Raw genomic sequence first — 19,738 nt, forward strand, 5'->3', positions numbered from 1 at the left:
TGACACTCGGCTAGCTTCCTGACTCCTCCTCCTAGCGGTGCTAAGCGTTAACGTGCCATCGACATTTCCTTGTACTCTGATTGGTCAAATGTCGAAAATGATAAGGAAAAAGTCAAGAATGGCGCTCTCTGATTGGCTGCAAATGTTCTAATGTCGAGAATGGCGCTCTCTAATTGGCTGCAAATGTTATAGCGCGTCGACGTGATTGGCTGTGGCGTTCAACATTGTTCAACATTATCCCCATTTTGACGGACTATCCTTCGGCAGCTGGCGTTCAGGCTCCAGTCTCTTCGGGGGCGTGGGTTCAAATCCCACCGCTGCCAAGTCTGCATTTTAGAAGGCACTTGTGAAAAGACTGGAGAAGTGACACTGCTTGCTCCCAGTCTCTTCAAAACTCAGCCGTTTTTGCTTTCCTTGGCCGAACTCGGCGGGCTTCAGAGCCTGACGATGAAGGTCCACACCCAACAATTTCTCTATTTCTGAAATTTAATGGCCAGAAAATGGCCCACTAGAGTAGCCAAGCCGGGGTAGCGTGGCAGAGGGGTGAAAGGCGCTGGATTTAGGCTCCAGGCTCCAGTCTACTTGGGGCGTGGGTTCGAATCCCACCGCTGCCAGCAGAGGTTGTAATCAGCTGAAAATTTGCACCATCTTGAATCGAAGACAACAATAACTTGCAATTATTATAATGACACTTCCAAAATGAATTTAAATATAATAATAATGTATAGCACACAGGGGTGCCCAATCCTGCTCTGTGCAGTACAGTCAGGACTGGGCACCCCTGGTCTTTAATAATGGAGTTTGCAAATTTGACTCATTGAGAGTTTTTGGTGAACTGACAGCTACCTCTTGATTTTGAGTTGAACTGCGACACATCTGGCTGCCATTTTGGAGTATGACCCAAAGGCTTTGATTAGGTAATTCAGTTGTGTTTGATTAAAGATGGTATTGCAATCTTCAGGGAGGGGGGCCTCCAAGAGTGTAACTGCGTCCCCTCTCTACTTAGTAGGCCTTTCCACCTGTCGAGGAGCTCCTTCAAGGTATGAAGAATTTCAACTGATTTAACTATGGAGAAGTTAGGCACTAAAAGAAAAAATTGGGGAAAATGGCCCACGGAAGGCATTCTGACAAGGTAGCGTGGCCGAGCGGCCTAAGGCGCTGGATTAAGGCTCCAGTCTCTTCGGGGACGTGTGTTCAAATCACACCACTGCCAAGTCTACATTTTAGAAGGCAATTGTGAAAAGACTGGAGAAGTGACACTGCTTGCTCCTAGTCTCTTCAAAACTCAGCCGTTTTTGCTTTCCTTGGCCGAACTCGGCGGGCTTCAGAGCATGACGATGAAGGTCCACACCCTACTAGAGCAGCCAAGCCGGGGTAGCGTGGCCGAGGGGTCTAAGGCGCTGGATTTAAGCTCCAGTCTCTTCGGGGGCGTGGGTTCGAATCCCACCGCTGCCAGCAGAGGTTTTAATGAGGGCCAGACACCTAAAGTGTCCTCAGAAAAGGTGCAAAAGCAGCTGAAAATATGCACCCTCTAAAATCAGAGACAACAATCACTTGCAATTATTATAATGACACTTCCAAAATGATTTTAAATATAATAATAATGTATAGCACACAGGGGTCCCCAATCCTGCTCTGTGCAGGACAGTCGATCGGCAGGACTGAGACTTGTTGGTGAACTGACAGCTACCTCTTGATTTTGAGTTTATCTGCGACACATCTGGCTGCCATTTTGGAGTAGCCAAGCCAGGGTAGCGTTGCCGACGGGTCTAAGGCGCTGGATTTAGGCCCCAGGCTCCAGTCTCTTTGGGGGCGTGGGTCCGAATCCCACTGCTGCCAGCAGAGGTTTTAATGAGGGCCCGACACCTAAAGTGTGCTCTGAAAAGGTGCAAAAGCAGCTGAAAATATGCACCCTCTTGAATCAGAGACAACAATAACTTGCAATTATTATAATGACACTTCCAAAATGAATTTAAATATAATAATAATGTATAGCAGGACAGTCGATCGGCAGGACTGAGAGTTTTTGGTGAACTGACAGCTACCTCTTGATTTTGAGTTTAACTGCGACACATCTGGCTGCCATTTTGGAGTATGGCCCAAAGGCTTTGATTAGGTAATTCAGTTGTGTTTGATTAGAGATGGAATTGCAATCTGCAGGGAGGGGGGCCTCCAAGAGTGTAACTGCATCCCCCCTCTACTTAGTAGGCCTTTCCACTTGTCGAGGAGCTCCTTCAAGGCATGAAGAATTTCAACTGATTTAACTATGGAGAAGTGAGACACTAAAAGAAAAAAATGGCGAAAATGGCCCACGGAAGGAATTCTTACAAGGTAGTGTGGCAGAGTGGTCTAAGGCGCTGGACTAAGGTTCCAGTCTCTTCGGGGGCGTGGGTTCAAATCCCACCGCTGCCAAGTCTGCATTTTAGAAAGAACCTGTGAAAAGACTGGAGAAGTGACACTGCTTGCTCCCAGTCTCTTCAAAACTCAGCCGTTTTTGCTTTCCTTGGCCGAACTCGTCGGGCTTCAGAGCCTGACGATGAAGGTCCACACCCAACAATTTCTCTATTTCTGAAATTTAATGGACAGAAAATGGCCCACTAGAGTAACCAAGCCGGGGTAGCGTGGCCGAGGGGTCTAAGGCGTGGGATTTAGGCTCCAGTCTTTTCGGGGGCGTGGGTTCGAATCCCACCGCTGCCAGCAGAGGTTTTAATGAGGGCCAGACACTTAAAGTGTGCTCTGAAAAGGTGCAAAAGCAGCTGAAAATATGCACCCTCTTGAATCAGAGACAACAATAACTTGCAATTATTATAATGACACTTCCAAAATGAATTTAAATATAAATATAGCTGCAAGCAGCAATACGGGGCCAAGCCGCTGAAGGGGCTGTAGCGCAATACGGAGCCAGAAGAGCAAATACAGCAGAAATAGAATGTACATGAAGAACAGATAGGTTCAGAAGTACAGATAGGATGAAATCAAAATGAACAGAAGGTCTGATGAGAATGAACACAGAATGAAGTAAAAAAACAAGATTATTTCTAATACAAGAGTAAGAAAGTTTAGTACAGCTCTTACCCGATAATAAAGGAATACAAATGACAAGTTTATACACAATTTTAAAGTTGTCCCTCATAGGACTCGAACCCACTATATATGGGTCAGGTGTCTGTCACTCATCTTGTTGTGCCACTTGGCAGACACGCATCTACAAAATTCAATAGTTTCAAGAGAGAATCAAGTCAAAATTAAGAATTTTGAAGAAAATGAAGAGCATAGAACTCTGAATTGTACATAAAAGCACTGCATGTTGTATGTGACAGCTTCAGATGAGACCATTCTTAGGCACAATGCCTGGAACAGATGCAATTTTTGCATCTTTTCCTACCACAGTACCTCATGCAGTCTGGGCACGTGTCACACAGGATTCGAACCCACGACCGCAATGGTTCGGGATTCGTGACACGTGGTTTAGCAACTTGCGCCACTCAGAGGACGCAAATTACACAGCTGGAGAGGAGAGCCTTCAGTGTAAGAATAAGCACACAAAATCATGTTAACGAGATTAGCATGCTAAGATAGCTCAATGCTAATGTAGCTTATGTTTATCCTGATAGCTGAAGAGACGCATTAGAAAGAATGGCTTCTGGTTAGCATGCTAACCCATTATTATGCTAAGCTAACTAGCATAAGGCAACAAACACAGGCTAGGTCAACTTTGCAGACAAATAACTCGGGAACGGTAGCGAATATCAAAAATCTGTTCAGTCATTTCTATGCGGCTTCGTCCAAAGATCATCTGAGCAAACTTTGGGCAAAATTGAGCAAGATTTGAGGAGGAGTAGCGAAAAAACTGTTTACTGTTTGCTTCAATATGGCGGACAGTCACATTGTTGGAAAATGACAAATGAGATATCGCCTGAATCGGCTTAACCCAAGGAACATAATGACATAAAGAAATCAAAATCTGAACAATATTTTCAAAAGTTATAGGATTTTTTCTAAAAAAAATTATATCTCTGGAACACTAGGTGGCGCTGTGTTTAAACTTCTCATGTACCTTCAGGACATGGTGTTGATGATCCGCATTAAATTTTGTGAAGATATATCAAACAGTTAAAAAGTTATAGCAAATTATTACAAAATTCAAAATGGCGGACACATGGTACATCCCATCATGGCAAAATATCCACGGATTCGGCAGGATGCAAGGAATCCATAGATACTACAATTATGATTTTCTGACAAACTGTTCAAAAGTTATTGGCCAAAATAGCAATTTTTCATATCTCATGACCCATAGGTGGCACTATTCCCAACTTTGGCATGGAACCTCAGAACATGCTTCAGATGAAGTGTACCAATTTTCGTTTCAATTGATCAATCTTTGGCCGAGATACAGCCTCTTAGCCAATTTTAGATGGACCTCGTTAAGTTTGCGACATCAAAACTTTTTTTTCCCAGTGAAACAAAAAAATCGGGAACAGTACTTTTATGCGGCTCAGTCCGAAGATCATTTGAGCACATGTTTGGAGAAAATTGGACAAAATTTGAAGGAAGAGTAGCGAAAAAACTGAATACTGTATATTTCAAAATGGCCACTACTGTAATGGGCGGGGTCTTAATATAAGGGATTAGTTGTGATCAGCATGATGAGTGGAATCAGGTAGACTAAGTTTCATGTCTCTAGATCAAAGGGTTCAAAAGTTATAACCATTTCAATGTTGAATTTTAGAACTGGTGGTGGCGCTATAGAGTTGGTTCTAGAGGGTCAAAAATTGGTCCAATTACTATTCATTAGCATCACTACAAGTGTGCCAAATTTCATCATTTTCCTACTTACGGTTCATAGGGCTGCCATAGACTCCCATTTGCGGAATAATAATAATAAGAAAAATTAAAGCTGCAAGCAGCCTTACGGGGCCAAGCCTTCAATGGTTCCATGGGTTCAAAAAGTACTTAAAAATACTTTGCTTTCAAAACTTTAAAAGAAACTTTAATAACCAAAGTATTCTTACTTATTAACTTCTTACCTCACAGAAGAAATGAGTTCATCCAGCTGCTAAGGTTCAGTAGTTAAAAAGAGAATGAACTCAAAATAAAGACTTTGCATATAAATGAAACCCACATTATATTTAATAGGAAGAAAGAATAGTACAATGCTTTTCAGTATGATAAAGGAATTGAAATGACACAACTTTATAAAGTTGTAAGACAAAGGACTTGAACCCACACTCTCTGGGTCATAAGCCTGTCACTCATCTCATTGAGCCCCTGGGAAGACATGTGTTTTCATAGATGTAGAAGTTCCATAGTTCAAATGAGAATCAACTCAAAATGAAGATTTAGTATTTAAATGGACAGCATGTTATGTTTAATGAGTTTAGTTTATATTACTGTGATTCACTGTTAGGTGGTTGTCCTGCACCTTTAATAAATAAAGTTAGTCCAAGATGCAGTGTATAGATTAATAAAATATTATATTACAACATATTTCCATTTTTACAATTATTACTTAAGTTCTGTATTGATTACGAAGTTTTCTCATCATCTAAAGGTTCTAAATGGTTTAGATTTAGTGTATTTAACTGATTTTGTACTGATGTTCCTCATCTCTATTTATTAATATTAACAGATTCTTGTAGGAATCTTACAATTCTGGACTTTTGGTACTACTTAGGATATTGAACTGCACTAAAGGAGAGAATGTTTTGTTTTTGCATGTGGGTCCTAAAGTCTGGAACAGGTTTCCTGATAATGTTCACTATTCTGACAAACATTCCTAGTTTAATTGTAGATTAAACACATCTCTTTAAACAAGAATTCACGCAATGCATTTTATAATTTTGTCATTTTGTTCTATTAGATCTAATACATATTTTTATGTTCTATTTTCAGTTTCTAAATTGTCATGGGCATATTAGATATTATGTCATCTCCAATTTGGATCCAGCCTTGTATGAGGATTTCAGATGATGCTAACTTCTGTGAAGAGATGATGCCAACTCTGTTTTAAAGTTGACATGAAATCCAAATTGACCCTATTAACTTTGTTAGCACATATAACTTGTCTCGTGGTGAACAATTAATCTGTGGAAGTTAATGCTCAGAAAAAATACAAGTACTCCACAGCGACTCCTTGGGTCACTGTTTCACAAATGGAAATTTTGCATAGTGTGCCTTTAATGTAATACAACACTATTAACTAAAGCTTAAAACAATTATTGAACCTGGTCTTTAAACTGTAGAAGTTTGTCAGTTTATAAATCCATTAACACCATATACCTAGCCTCTCTTTGTTCTGCTAATGGTCACAATTGTGACCTGACGAATAATCAAGTTTTTTGTATGGACTTTGATATATTTTTTTGACGTAATTGATAAAGATTGTTTAATATCCTTATAAATTCATACATGTTATCTCAGGGAAAAGAAATTGTAATTACATGGGTTAACTGCCATATGCAACTGTAACCTATATTTTTACTATAAGTACATTACTTTGACAGTCACCTTTGATAATGTCTTGTACAATTATGTTTTTTTAATGCTGCCTAGAAACAATATTGTGAGAGGTGATAAAAATTTGAATTAAAAATAAGTTATTTTTAGTTTAAATACCTTTGAGCACATTGGATAAAGTAAGCAAATTAGAGTGGGCCTTTTAAGAAGTGATTTTAAAGCACTATTGTTGCATATTTAAATCTATATAGAAAAGAATACTAACCGTTTCTTTAGTTATTTACAATGACACTTATGGTTACACTACTTGCTTTTCCCAGTATGGTTTGTGAAACTAAACTTAGTGCCTAGTTAAGAATGGCTACGAGAATGCACGCAACTTTCCAAATGTAAGATAAGCCCATGCAATAAAGGTCACATATTCCAAGAATTGACACATTTGCTTTAATAAAATTTAAGAAAAAAACGACATGAAACAACATTTAACAAAGCTTTGCCATAAAAATAAATAAATCAGTAGCATTTCAGAACATAATGGACAAAATTAACCTAATTTCAATAGCTTTAGAAAACAAGACTTAAATCAATATTTGCCATTCATTAAAAAAAAAAAAAAAAAAAAAAACACTACCACCATTTCAATGGAATTACAATCCTGAAAACTACTTTAAACTTCAAACTACTTCAACCTTCTTCAAACTTTCAGGTCCAAACTTTCAGAAGCCAACTTAAACGTTATCTCATTTTTATATCGTTATATCATTTGTGTAAAATCAGAAATGGCGGCGCACATGGCAGCCACGGTCGGGTGGTGCGTCGTGTTTTGTTTTGTTTTGTTTGTTAACTCAGTGTCTTGTCATGATTTTCGGCGTTCTCTAACAAGAGAAGCGCTTCTAAACATCAGGAAAACAATTCCAGCGGATTTATTTCCCACTTTTATGCTCCCAGCGGCAGAATTAGTGGACATTCTAGTGAAAGCCGGGCTCGGCTTTGAGCGAACAAAGGAACGTTGGCGGAGAAGGAGAAGGGGAAAGCGAGCGGGTGCTCTTGTGCGACTTCGCAGACGCGGTATCCGTACAGTACTACCAAGCATTTTTCTATCGAATGTTCGTTCACTATGCAACAAAATGGATGAACTCCAGCTACTGATGGTGAGAAGCAGAGACTTTCTTGCAGCATCTGTCCTATGTTTCTCGGAAACTTGGCTGGGCGATCTGATCCCGGATTCTTCGTTACAACTGACCGGCTTTAGGTTGCTGAGAGCGGACCAAGACGCGGCTCTTTCCGGTAAAACGAAAGGTGAAGGTATTTGTTTTTATATTAACAGTAGCTGGTGTGTAGATGTCACAGTGATTCTGCAACACTGTTCACCGGACTTGGAATCATTTTTTATAAATTGTAAACCTTTCTACTCGCCTCGCGAGTTTGCGTCGTTTATTTTGGTCGGTGTTTACATAGCGCCGGGAGCTAATGTTAAAGAAGCCCATCGCTTACTCGTCGATCAGATACTAAGTGTGGAGCGGAAAAATCCGGATTCCTTAGTTATCATTCTTGGCGACTTTAACAAAGGTAATTTCAACCATGATCTCCCCAAATATAGACAACTCATCAAATGTCCTACCAGAAAAGATAACACTCTGGATCACTGCTACACTACGGTCAGTAAAGCCTACCACGCAGTTCCTCGTGCAGCACTGGGTCACTCTGACCATGCCATGGTCCACCTGATTCCTGCGTACAGGCAGAAACTAAAACTCTGTAAACCCGCTGTGAGGATATCAAAACAGTGGACTGGCGAGGCCTTAGAGGACCTGCGGGCGTGTTTGGACTTTACTGACTGGGATATGTTCAGGTACACTTCCAATAGCCTGGATGAGCACACAGATGCTGTAAAAGCATATATCAGTTTATGTGAAGACTGCTGTATTCCAACACGCACCAGGGTGCATTTTAACAACGATAAGCCCTGGTTTTCAGGCAAACTCAGAAGGTTGAGGGTGGAGAAAGAGGAAGCATTTAGGAGTGGGGATAGAGATAGATTCAAGGAGTCGAAAAACAGGTTTGAAAAAGCCGTGAAGTAGGCTAAACGACTGTACTCAGAGAGGCTGCAGCACCAGTTCTCTGTTGACGACTCCGCTTCTGTCTGGAGAGGGCTTAGGCAGATTACAAACTATAAGCCCAGAGCCCCCCACACCACTAATGACTCTCGCTTGGCTAACGACCTGAATGTATTTTACTGTAGATTCGACAGGCAATTGGGCAGTCCTGTTCTACACCCCTCTTCACCAGAGCTCCCTCCCCATACCACAGCGTTGGCTCTCTTCATTCAAGAGGGTGAAGTAAACAGACTCTTCAAGAAGCAGAACCCACGAAAATCAGCCGGGCCAGACTCCATCTCTCCAGCCACCCTTAAGCACTGTGCGGACCAGCTGTCTCCTGTGTTTACCACCATCTTCAACACCTCTCTGGAGACATGCCATGTACCAGCTTGTCTTAAGTCCTCCACCATTATCCCTGTGCCCAAAAAGCCAAGGCCTATAGGACATAATGACTACAGACCCGTCGCCTTGACCTCGGTGGTAATGAAGTCCTTTGAGCGGTTGGTGCTGGCCCACCTCAAATCTATCACAGACTCTCTCCTGGATCCCCTGCAGTTTGCCTACAGAGCCAATAGGTCTGTGGATGACGCAATCAACATGGCTCTGCACTTCACCCTCCAGCACCTGGACTTTCCGGCAACCTATGCCAGGATCTTGTTTGTGGACTTCAGTTCCGCCTTTAATAACATCATCCCTGCCCTGTTACAGGACAAGCTCACCAAGCTCAATATACCGGATTCTACCTGTAGGTGGATTACGGACTTTCTGTCTGACAGGAAGCAGTGCGTTAAGCTGGGGTCACAAGTCTCTGACCCCCAGTTTATCAGCACCGGCTCCCCTCAGGGCTGCGTCCTTTCTCCTCAGCTTTTCTCCCTATACACCAACAGCTGCACCTCCAGTCACCCATCCGTCAAACTCTTGAAGTTTGCGGATGACACCACCCTCATTGGGCTCATCTCTGATGGGGATGAGTCTGACTACAGGTGGGAAGTTGACAACCTGGTGTCCTGGTGTAGTCAGAACAATTTAGAGCTCAATGCTCTAAAGACAGTGGAGATGGTAGTGGACTTTAGAAGGAGTACAGCCCCACCTACTCCCATCAACCTGTGTGACTCCCCAGTAAACATTGTGGAGTCCTTCTGTTTCCTGGGCACTATCCTCTCCCAGAACCTAAAGTGGGAACTGAACATCAGCTCCCTCGCCAAGAAAGCACTTCAGCGGATGTATTTCCTACGGCAACTGAAGAAATTCAAGCTCCCGAAGACAATGATGGTTCACTTTTATACAGCCATCATAGAGTCCATTCTTACCTCCTCCATCACCACATGGCATGCTGCTGCCACGGCCAAGGATAAGAGCAGACTGCAGCGTATCATCCGCACTGCGGAGAAGGTGATTGGTTGAAATCTGCCTTCCCTCGAGGACTTGTACTCCTCAAGGGCGCTGAAACGGGCGAAGAAGATTGTGGCAGATCCCTCCCATCCTGGTAATTCCCTGTTTCAGCTACTCCCCTCTGGCAGAAGGCTGCGGTCCGTCAAGACCAGCACCTCACTGTCACGTTACGCTAAATAGAACCCAAGCGCAGACAGTACTTTCACAAAACACGGTTTATTTATAAACGGAAAACAAAGACCCACGATGGGGCAAACAAACAGTAACTCAGACAATAACTAGACTTGACCATAAATAGAAACTGGAACTTTCACAGACAGATCACAATACTCACAGAACCGAATGTTAACAAGACGAACCAGCACTGAGGAACAAACACCGGGAGCTTACATAGAACACATCACAAAAGGTACAGGTGACACTGATGAACATCAATACTAACGAGGGAACAAGGGGCGTGGTAAGGACACATGATCACAATCACAGGTGACACTGATACAACATTAACAAGGAAACGAGGTAAAACACAAGACAATGCCAACACATAGCCCAAAACAACCGGCCATGTGTTTGCACACAAAACAAGAGACAAATACATGACACTCACGTCATAAGAACAGTTTTTTCCCTTCTGCTACTGGTCTCCTTAACAAGGCCTTGAGCTCTCAGTGACACTGGCTTTAAACTTGAACTTATTGCTATTGTTGCACTTTGGCATATTTGCACCATTGCTTTATTGGATACCCCATGTGGGCACATTTGTGGTGTTATTATAGCATGTACCTTATATGTTGTATGTTATATGTATGCACCTCCTGCCAAAGTAAATTCCTTGTCTGTAAATATTCAAGGCGATTAAAACCCCCCATTCTGATTCATTCTGATTCATTCATTCTGATTCCATTCTGATCTCGGCCAACTTTTTAATCCATTATTTTACTAGGAATCTTTTGAACATTGCACAATTCACATGTTTTAACGATTGCTACACATTGGATTTGATTAAACAATCTTCAAAGTTATAGGCTCTTGCTTTACTGAGCATTTGCTTTATACTCATACACTGTGGTTTGCTTAATTTTACAGAGACTTAAGTTGTTGAAGGTAGAACTGCAGCAATTGGCTCCAAATTACACAATCATCTAAAGTTGTATATTAAATGTGGCTCAAACCCATTATCTCTGTATCAGAAGCCTGTCACTCATCTCATTGCGCCACTGTGAAGTTGTGTTTTTGCTAAGATGCAGAAGGCCCATAGTTCAAGTGCATAAACCAACAAATATAATGACATAAAGCAATCAAATTTTTAACTATGATTTCAAAAGATTTAAGCGTTTTGGCAAAAAAAAAAAAAACGTATATTTCTGGAAAACTAGCTCTGTTCAAACTTCTCATGTACCTTCAGGACATGGTGTTGATGATCCATTCTAAATTTTGGTATCTGTAAAAATCGGTATCTGCGGATTCAACATGACACAAGGAATGCATTGATACCACATTTATGCTTTTCTGACAAACTGTTCAAAAGTTATTGGCCAAAATAGCCATTTTTACCAGATCTCATGACCTGTAGGTGGCGCTGTTCCCAACTTTGGCATGGACACTCAGATCATGGTTTCGATGAAGCGTACCAATTTCCGTTTCGATTGATTAAACTTTGGCTGAGATACAGCCTCTGAACCAATTTTGGGTCAACCTCGTTAAGTTTGCAACATCATGACTTTTTTTTTAACCAGTATGGCATGAAATTCTGTTGAGTCATTTCTGTGCAGCTCAGTCCAAAGAACATTTGAGCAAGTGTTTGGACAAAATTGGACAAAATTTGAAGGAGGAGTAGCAAAAAAACTGATTACTGTACTTTTCAAAATGGCCACTACTGTAATGGGCGGAGTCTTGATGTACAATATTGATTGCAATCATCATAATGAGTGGATTCAGGTGTATTAAGTTTAATTTTTCAAGATCTAAGGGTTCAAAAGTTATAACCATTTTAATGTTGAATTTTTGAACTGGTGGTGGCGCTATAGAGTTGGTTCTAGAGACTCAAAATTTGGTCAAATTGGTATTCATGACCATCACTAAAAGTTTGTCAAATTTCATAATTTTCCTACTTGTGGTTCATAGGGCTGCCACTGACAACCATTCTGGGTGAAGAAGAACAATTAATTTTACATAAAACCACTGCATGTTGTATGTGATAGCTTCAGATGAGACCATTCTTAGGCACAATGCCTGGAAAAGATGCAACTTCTGCATCTTTTCCTGCCACAGTACCTCATGCAGTCTGGGCACGTGTCACACTGAGTTGCGAACCCACGACGCTGAGCATCGGGATACGTGGTGTAACACGCTGAGCTAATCACTCAAGCATGTTCACCATCCTGCTGATTAGAGGTTTCAGTGTGAGAATGAGTTCACAAAAAAGTTTCATGACTCGTTAACCAGATTAGCATGCTAAGCTAGCTTAATGCTAATTTAGCTTATGACGTGGTACATCCAATCCTGGCAAAATAGATATCCTCGGATTCGACATGACACAAGGAATCGATAGACACCAATTTTATGATTTTGTGACAAACTGTTCACAAGTTACAGCCTGTGAACCAATGTTGGGTCGACCTTGTTAAATTTGCGACATCATAACTTTTTTTTTCAAGTATAGCAAAAAAATCGGGAACAGTACTTCTATGCGGCTTGGTCTAAAGATAATTTGAGCAAATTTTGGACAATTTTGGACAAATTCTGAAGGAGGAGTAGCGAAAAAACTGTTTTACATTCGCTCCAATATGGCGACCAGTCACATTGTTGAAAAATAACATATGAGATATCGTTGAAATTGACATAACCCAAGGAATATATTGACATAAAGAAATCAAATTTCAAGCAATGTTAGCAAAAGTTATAAGCGTTTTTTCAAAAAACAATGATATCTCTGGAACACTAGGTGGCGCTGTGATCAAACTTCTCAGGTACCTCCGGGCCATGCTAATGGTGATCCATACCAAATTTGGTGAAGAAATTTCAAATAGTTTAAAAGATATTGCAAATTATGACAAAATTCAAAATGGCGGACACGGGGTACATCCCACCATGGCAAAATTGATATCCACGGATTCGTCATGACGCAAGGAATCCATAGATACCACAATTATGATTTTCTGACAAAGTGTTCAAAAGTTATTGGCCAAAATAGCAATTTTGCATATCTCATCACCCGTAGGTGGCGCTGTTCCCAACTTTGGCATGGAACCTCAACACATGCTTCCGATAAAGTGTACCAATTTTCGTTTCGATTGATCAAACTTTGGCCGAGATACAGCCTCTTAGCCAATTTTAGGGTGGACCTTGTTAAGTTTGCAACACTATAACTTTTGAACAAAGATGAATAAAAAAAATCGAGAACAGTACTTTTATGCGGCTCAGTCCGAAGATCATTTGAGCATATGTTTGGACAAAATTGGACAAAATTTGAAGGAGGAGTAGCAAAAAAACTGAATACTGTACATTTCAAAATGGCCACTACTGTAATGGGCGGGGTCTTAATGTAAGGGGTTGGTTGTGATCAGCATGATGAGTGGAATCAGGTGGACTAAGTTGCATGTCTCTAGATCAAAGGGTTCAAAAGTTATAACCATTTCAATATTGAATTTTTGAACTGGTGGTGGCGCTATAGAGTTGGTCCTAGAGGGTCAAAAATTGGTCCAATTACTATTCATTAGCATCACTACAAGTGTGCCAAATTTCATCATTTTCCTACTTACGGTTCATAGGGCTGCCATAGACTCCCATTTGCGGAATAATAATAATAATAATAATTAAAGCTGCAAGCAGCCTTACGGGGCCAAGCCTTCAATGGTTCCATGGGTTCAAAAAGTACTTAAAAATACTTTGCTTTCAAAACTTTAAAATAAACTTTAATAACCAAAGTATTCTTACTTATTAACTTCTTACCTCACAGAAGAAATGAGTTCATCCAGCTGCTAAGGTTCAGTAGTTAAAAAGAGAATGAACTCAAAATAAAGACTTTGCATATAAATGAAACCCACGTTATATTTAATAGGAAGACAGAATAGTACAATGCTTTTCAGTATGATAAAGGAATTGAAATGACACAACTTTATAAAGTTGTAAGACAAAGGACTTGAACCCACACTCTCTGGGTCATATGCCTGTCACTCATCTCATTGAGCCCCTGGGAAGACATGTGTTTCCATAGATGTAGAAGTTCCATAGTTCAAATGAGAATCAACTGAAAATGAAGATTTAGTATTTAAATGGACAGCATGTTATGTTTAATGAGTTTAGTTTATATTATTGTGATTCACTGTTAGGTGGTTGTCCTGCACCTTTAATAAATAAAGTTAGTCCAAGATGCAGTGTATAGATTAATAAAATATTATATTACAACATATTTTCATTTTTACAATTATTACTTAAGTTCTGTATTGATTACGAAGTTTTGTCATTATCTAAAGGTTCTAAATGGTTTAGATTTAGTGTATTTAACTGATTTTGTACTGATGTTCCTCATCTCTATTTGTTAAGATTAACAGGTTCTTGTAGGAATCTTACAATTCTGGACTTTTGGTACTACTTAGGATATTGAACTGCACTAAAGGAGAGAATGTTTTGTCCTAAAGTCTGGAACAGGTTTCCTGATAATGTTCACTATTCTGACAAACAGTCCTAGTTTAATTGTAGATTAAACACATCTCTTTAAACAAGAATTCACGCAATGCATTTTATAATTTTGTCATTTTGTTCTATTAGATCTAATACATATTTTTATGTTCTATTTTCAGTTTCTAAATTGTCATGGGCATATTAGATATTATGTCATCTCCAATTTGGATCCAGCCTTGTATGAGGATTTCAGATGATGCTAACTTCTGTGAAGAGATGATGCCAACTCTGTTTTAAAGTTGACATGAAATCAAAATTGACCCTATTAACTTTGTTAGTACATATAACTTGTCTTGTGGTGAACAATTAATCTGTGGAAGTTAATGCTCAGAAAAAATACAAGTACTCCACAGCGACTCCTGGGGTCACTGTTTCACAAATGGAAATTTTGCATAGTGTGCCTTTAATGTAATACAACACTATTAACTAAAGCTTAAAACAATTATTGAACCTGGTCTTTAAACTGTAGAAGTTTGTCAGTTTATAAATCCATTAACACCATATACCTAGCCTCTCTTTGTTCTGCTAATGGTCACAATTGTGACCTGACGAATAATCAAGTTTTTTGTATGGACTTTGATATATTTTTTTGACGTAATTGATAAAGATTGTTTAATATCCTTATAAATTCATACATGTTATCTCAGGGAAAAGAAATTGGAATTACATGGGTTAACTGCCGTATGCAACTTTAACCTATATTTTTGCTATAAGTACATTACTTTGACAGTCACCTTTGATAATGTCTTGTACAATTATGTTTTTTTAATGCTGCCTAGAAACAATATTGTGGGAGGTGATAAAAATGTGAATTAAAAATAAGTTATTTTTAGTTTAAATACCTTTGAGCACATTGGATAAAGTAGGCAAATTAGAGTGGGCCTTTTAAGAAGTGATTTTAAAGCACTATTGTTGCATATTTAAATCTATATAGAAAAGAATACTAACCGTTTCTTTAGTTATTCACAATGACACTTATGGTTACACTACTTGCTTTTCCCAGTATGGTTTGTGAAACTAAACTTAGTGCCTAGTTAAGAATGGCTAGAAGAATGCACGCAACTTTCCAAATGTAAGATAAGCCCATGCAATAAAGGTCACATATTCCAAGAATTGACACATTTGCTTTAATAAAATTGAAGAAAAAAACGACATGAAACAACATTTAACAAAGCTTTGCCATAAAAATAAATAAATCAGTAGCATTTCAGAACATAATGGACAAAATTAACCTAATTTCAATAGCTTTAGAAAACATGACTTAAATAAATATTTGCCATTCATTAAAAAAAAACAAAAAAAAAACACTACCACCATTTCAATGGAATTACAATCCTGAAAACTACTTTAAACTTCAAACTACTTCAACCTTCTTCAAACTTTCAGGTCCAAACTTTCACAAGCCAGCTTAAACGTTATCTCGGCCAACTTTTTAATCTATTATTTTACTAGGAATCTTTTGAACATTGCACAATTCACATGTTTTAACGATTGCTATACATTGGATTTGATTAAACAATCTTCAAAGTTATAGCCTCTTGCTTTACTCAGCATTTGCTTTATACTCATACACTGTGGTTTGCTTAATTTTACAGAGACTTAAGTTGTTGAAGGTAGAACTGCAGCAATTGGCTCCAAATTACACAATAATCTAAAGTTGTATAACATGGGGCTCAAACCCACTATCTCTGTGTCAGAAGCCTGTCACTCATCTCATTGCGCCACGGTGAAGTTGTGTTTTTGCTAAGATGCAGAAGGTCCATAGTTCAAGTGCATAAACCAACAAATATAATGACATAAAGCAATCAAATTTTTAACTATGATTTCAAAAGTTTTAAGCGTTTTGGCAAAAAAAACGTATATTTCTGGAAAACTAGGTGGCGCTCTGTTCAAACTTCTCATGTACCTTCAGGACATGGTGTTGATGATCCATACTAAATTTTGGTATCTGTAATAATCAGTATCTGCGGATTCAACATGACACAAGGAATGCATTGATACCACATTTATGATTTTCTGACAAACTGTGCAAAAGTTATTGGCCAAAATAGCCATTTTTACCAGATCTCATGACCTGTAGGTGGCGCTGTTCCCAACTTTGGCATGGACACTCAGATCATGGTTTCGATGAAGCGTACCAATTTCCGTTTCGATTGATTAAACTTTGGCTGAGATACAGCCTCTGAACCAATTTTGGGTCAACCTCGTTAAGTTTGCAACATCATGACTTTTTTTTTAACCAGTATGGCATGAAATTCTGTTGAGTCATTTCTGTGCAGCTCAGTCCAAAGATCATTTGAGCAAGTGTTTGGACAAAATTGGACAAAATTTGAAGGAGGAGTAGCAAAAAAACTGATTACTGTACTTTTCAAAATGGCCACTACTGTAATGGGCGGAGTCTTAATGTACGATATTGATTGCAATCATCATAATGAGTGGATTCAGGTGTATTAAGTTTAATTTTTCAAGATCTAAGGGTTCAAAAGTTATAACCATTTTAATGTTTAATTTTTGAACTGGTGGTGGCGCTATAGAGTTGGTCCTAGAGGGTCAAAAATTGCTCCAATTACTATTCATTAGCATCACTACAAGTGTGCCAAATTTCATCATTTTCCTACTTACGGTTCATAGGGCTGCCATAGACTCCCATTTGCGGAATAATAATAATAATAATAATTAAAGCTGCAAGCAGCCTTACGGGGCCAAGCCTTCAATGGTTCCATGGGTTCAAAAAGTACTTAAAAATACTTTGCTTTCAAAACTTTAAAATAAACTTTAATAACCAAAGTATTCTTACTTATTAACTTCTTACCTCACAGAAGAAATGAGTTCATCCAGCTGCTAAGGTTCAGTAGTTAAAAAGAGAATGAACTCAAAATAAAGACTTTGCATATCTGCATTAAGTTTAATTTTTCAAGATCAAAGGGTTCAAAAGTTATAACCATTTTAATGTTGAATTTTTGAACTGGTGGTGGCGCTATAGAGTTGGTTCTAGAGACTCAAAATTTGGTCAAATTGGTATTCATGACCATCACTAAAAGTTTGTCAAATTTCATAATTTTCCTACTTGTGGTTCAAAGGGCTGCCACTGACAACCATTCTGGGTGAAGAAGAACAATTAATTTTACATAAAAGCACTGCATGTTGTATGTGATAGCTTCAGATGAGACCATTCTTAGGCACAATGCCTGGAACAGATGCAACTTCTGCATCTTTTCCTGCCACAGTACCTCATGCGGTCTGGGCACATGTCACACTGAGTTGCGAACCCACAACGCTGAGCATCGGGATCCGTGGTGTAACACGTTGAGCTAATCACTCAAGCATGTTCACCAGCCTGCTGATTAGAGGTTTCAGTGTGAGAATGAGTTCACAAAAAAGTTCCATGGCTCGTTAACCAGATTAGCATGCTAAGCTAGCTTAATGCTAATTTAGCTTATGACGTGGTACATCCAATCCTGGCAAAATAGATATCCTCGGATTTGACATGACACAAGGAATCGATAGACACCAATTTTATGATTTTGTGACAAACTGTTCACAAGTTACAGCCTGTGAACCAATGTTGGGTCGATCTTGTTAAATTTGCGACATCATAACTTTTTATTTCCAGTATAGCAAAAAAATCGGGAACAGTACTTCTCTGCGGCTCGGTCCAAAGATCCTTTGAGCAAATTTTGGACAATTTTGGACAAATTCTGAAGGAGAAGTAGCGAAAAAACTGTTTTACATTCGCTCCAATATGGCGACCAGTCACATTGTTGAAAAATAACATATGAGATATCGTTGAAATTGATATAACCCAAGGAATATATTGACATAAAGAAATCAAATTTCAAGCAATGATAGCAAAAGTTATAAGCGTTTTTTAAAAAAACACTGATATCTCTGGAACACTAGGTGGCGCTGTGATCAAACTTCTCAGGTCCCTCCGGGCCATGCTAATGGTGATCCATACCAAATTTGGTGAAGAAATTTCAAATAGTTTAAAAGATATTGCAAATTATGACAAAATTCAAAATGGCGGACACGGGGTACATCCCACCATGGCAAAATTGATATCCACGGATTCGGCATGACGCAAGGAATCCATAGATACCACAATTATGATTTTCTGACAAAGTGTTCAAAAGTTATTGTCCAAAATAGCAATTTTGCATATCTCATCACCCGTAGGTGGCGCTGTTCCCAACGTTGGCATGGAACCTCAACACATGCTTACGATGAAGTGTACCAATTTTCGTTTCGATTGATCAAACTTTGGCCGAGATACAGCCTCTTAGCCAATTTTGGGTGGACCTCGTTAAGTTTGCAACACCATAACTTTTGAACAAAGATTAATAAAAAAAATCGGGAACAGCACTTTTATGCGGCTCAGTCCGAAGATTATTTGAGCACATGTTTGGACAAAATTGGACAAAAATTGGACAAAAAACTGAATACTGTACATTTCAAAATGGCCACTACTGTAATGGGCGGGGTCTTAATATAAGGGATTGGTTGTGATCAGCATGATGAGTGGAATCAGGTAGACTAAGTTTCATGTCTCTAGATCAAAGGGTTCAAAAGTTATAACCATTTCGATGTTAAATTGTAGAACTGGTGGTGGCGCTATAGAGTTGGTTCTAGAGGGTCAAAAATTGGTCCAATTACTATTCATTAGCATCACTACAAGTGTGCCAAATTTCATCATTTTCCTACTTACGGTTCATAGGGCTGCCATAGACTCCCATTTGCGGAATAATAATAATAATAATAATAATAAAAATAATAACAATAATAATAATAAGAAAACTAACAGATACAATAGGTGCCTTGCCCTTCGGGCTTGGCCCCTAATAATAATAATAATAAGAAAACTAACAGATACAATAGGTGCCTTGCCCTTCGGGGCTTGGCCCCTAACTAACAGATACAATAAGTGGCTCAGCCCCTTCGGGGCTTGGCCCCTAACTAACAGATACAATAGGTGGCTCAGCCCCTTCGGGGCTTGGCCCCTAATAATAATGTATAGCACACAGGGGTGCCCAATCCTACTCTGTGCAGTACAGTCTATCGGCAGGACTGGGCACCCCTGGTTTTTAATAATGGAGTTTGCAAATTTG

At 39.3% G+C, this 19,738-nt stretch overlaps 5 non-coding genes across 5 annotated transcripts; all 5 read left to right on the top strand.

The window, feature by feature from the left end:
- The first annotated feature begins 526 nt into the window (after nt 1-526).
- Nucleotides 527-614, top strand: trnal-uag (transfer RNA leucine (anticodon UAG)). The gene has a single exon. It is a non-coding gene; the product is annotated as a tRNA-Leu (tRNA).
- A 517-nt stretch (nt 615-1,131) lies between these two features.
- Nucleotides 1,132-1,213, top strand: trnal-aag (transfer RNA leucine (anticodon AAG)). The gene has a single exon. It is a non-coding gene; the product is annotated as a tRNA-Leu (tRNA).
- A 160-nt stretch (nt 1,214-1,373) lies between these two features.
- Nucleotides 1,374-1,455, top strand: trnal-uaa (transfer RNA leucine (anticodon UAA)). Its single transcript has one exon. It is a non-coding gene; the product is annotated as a tRNA-Leu (tRNA).
- Nucleotides 1,456-2,330: 875 nt separating this feature from the next.
- Nucleotides 2,331-2,412, top strand: trnal-aag (transfer RNA leucine (anticodon AAG)). The gene has a single exon. It is a non-coding gene; the product is annotated as a tRNA-Leu (tRNA).
- A 203-nt stretch (nt 2,413-2,615) lies between these two features.
- Nucleotides 2,616-2,697, top strand: trnal-uag (transfer RNA leucine (anticodon UAG)). Its single transcript has one exon. It is a non-coding gene; the product is annotated as a tRNA-Leu (tRNA).
- The last annotated feature ends 17,041 nt before the right edge of the window (nt 2,698-19,738 follow it).

This window comes from Siphateles boraxobius, unplaced genomic scaffold (genome assembly GCF_051911475.1).
Source record: "Siphateles boraxobius isolate OS27281-9 unplaced genomic scaffold, OSU_SipBor_1 12, whole genome shotgun sequence".
NCBI classification, from domain to species: domain Eukaryota; kingdom Metazoa; phylum Chordata; class Actinopteri; order Cypriniformes; family Leuciscidae; genus Siphateles; species Siphateles boraxobius.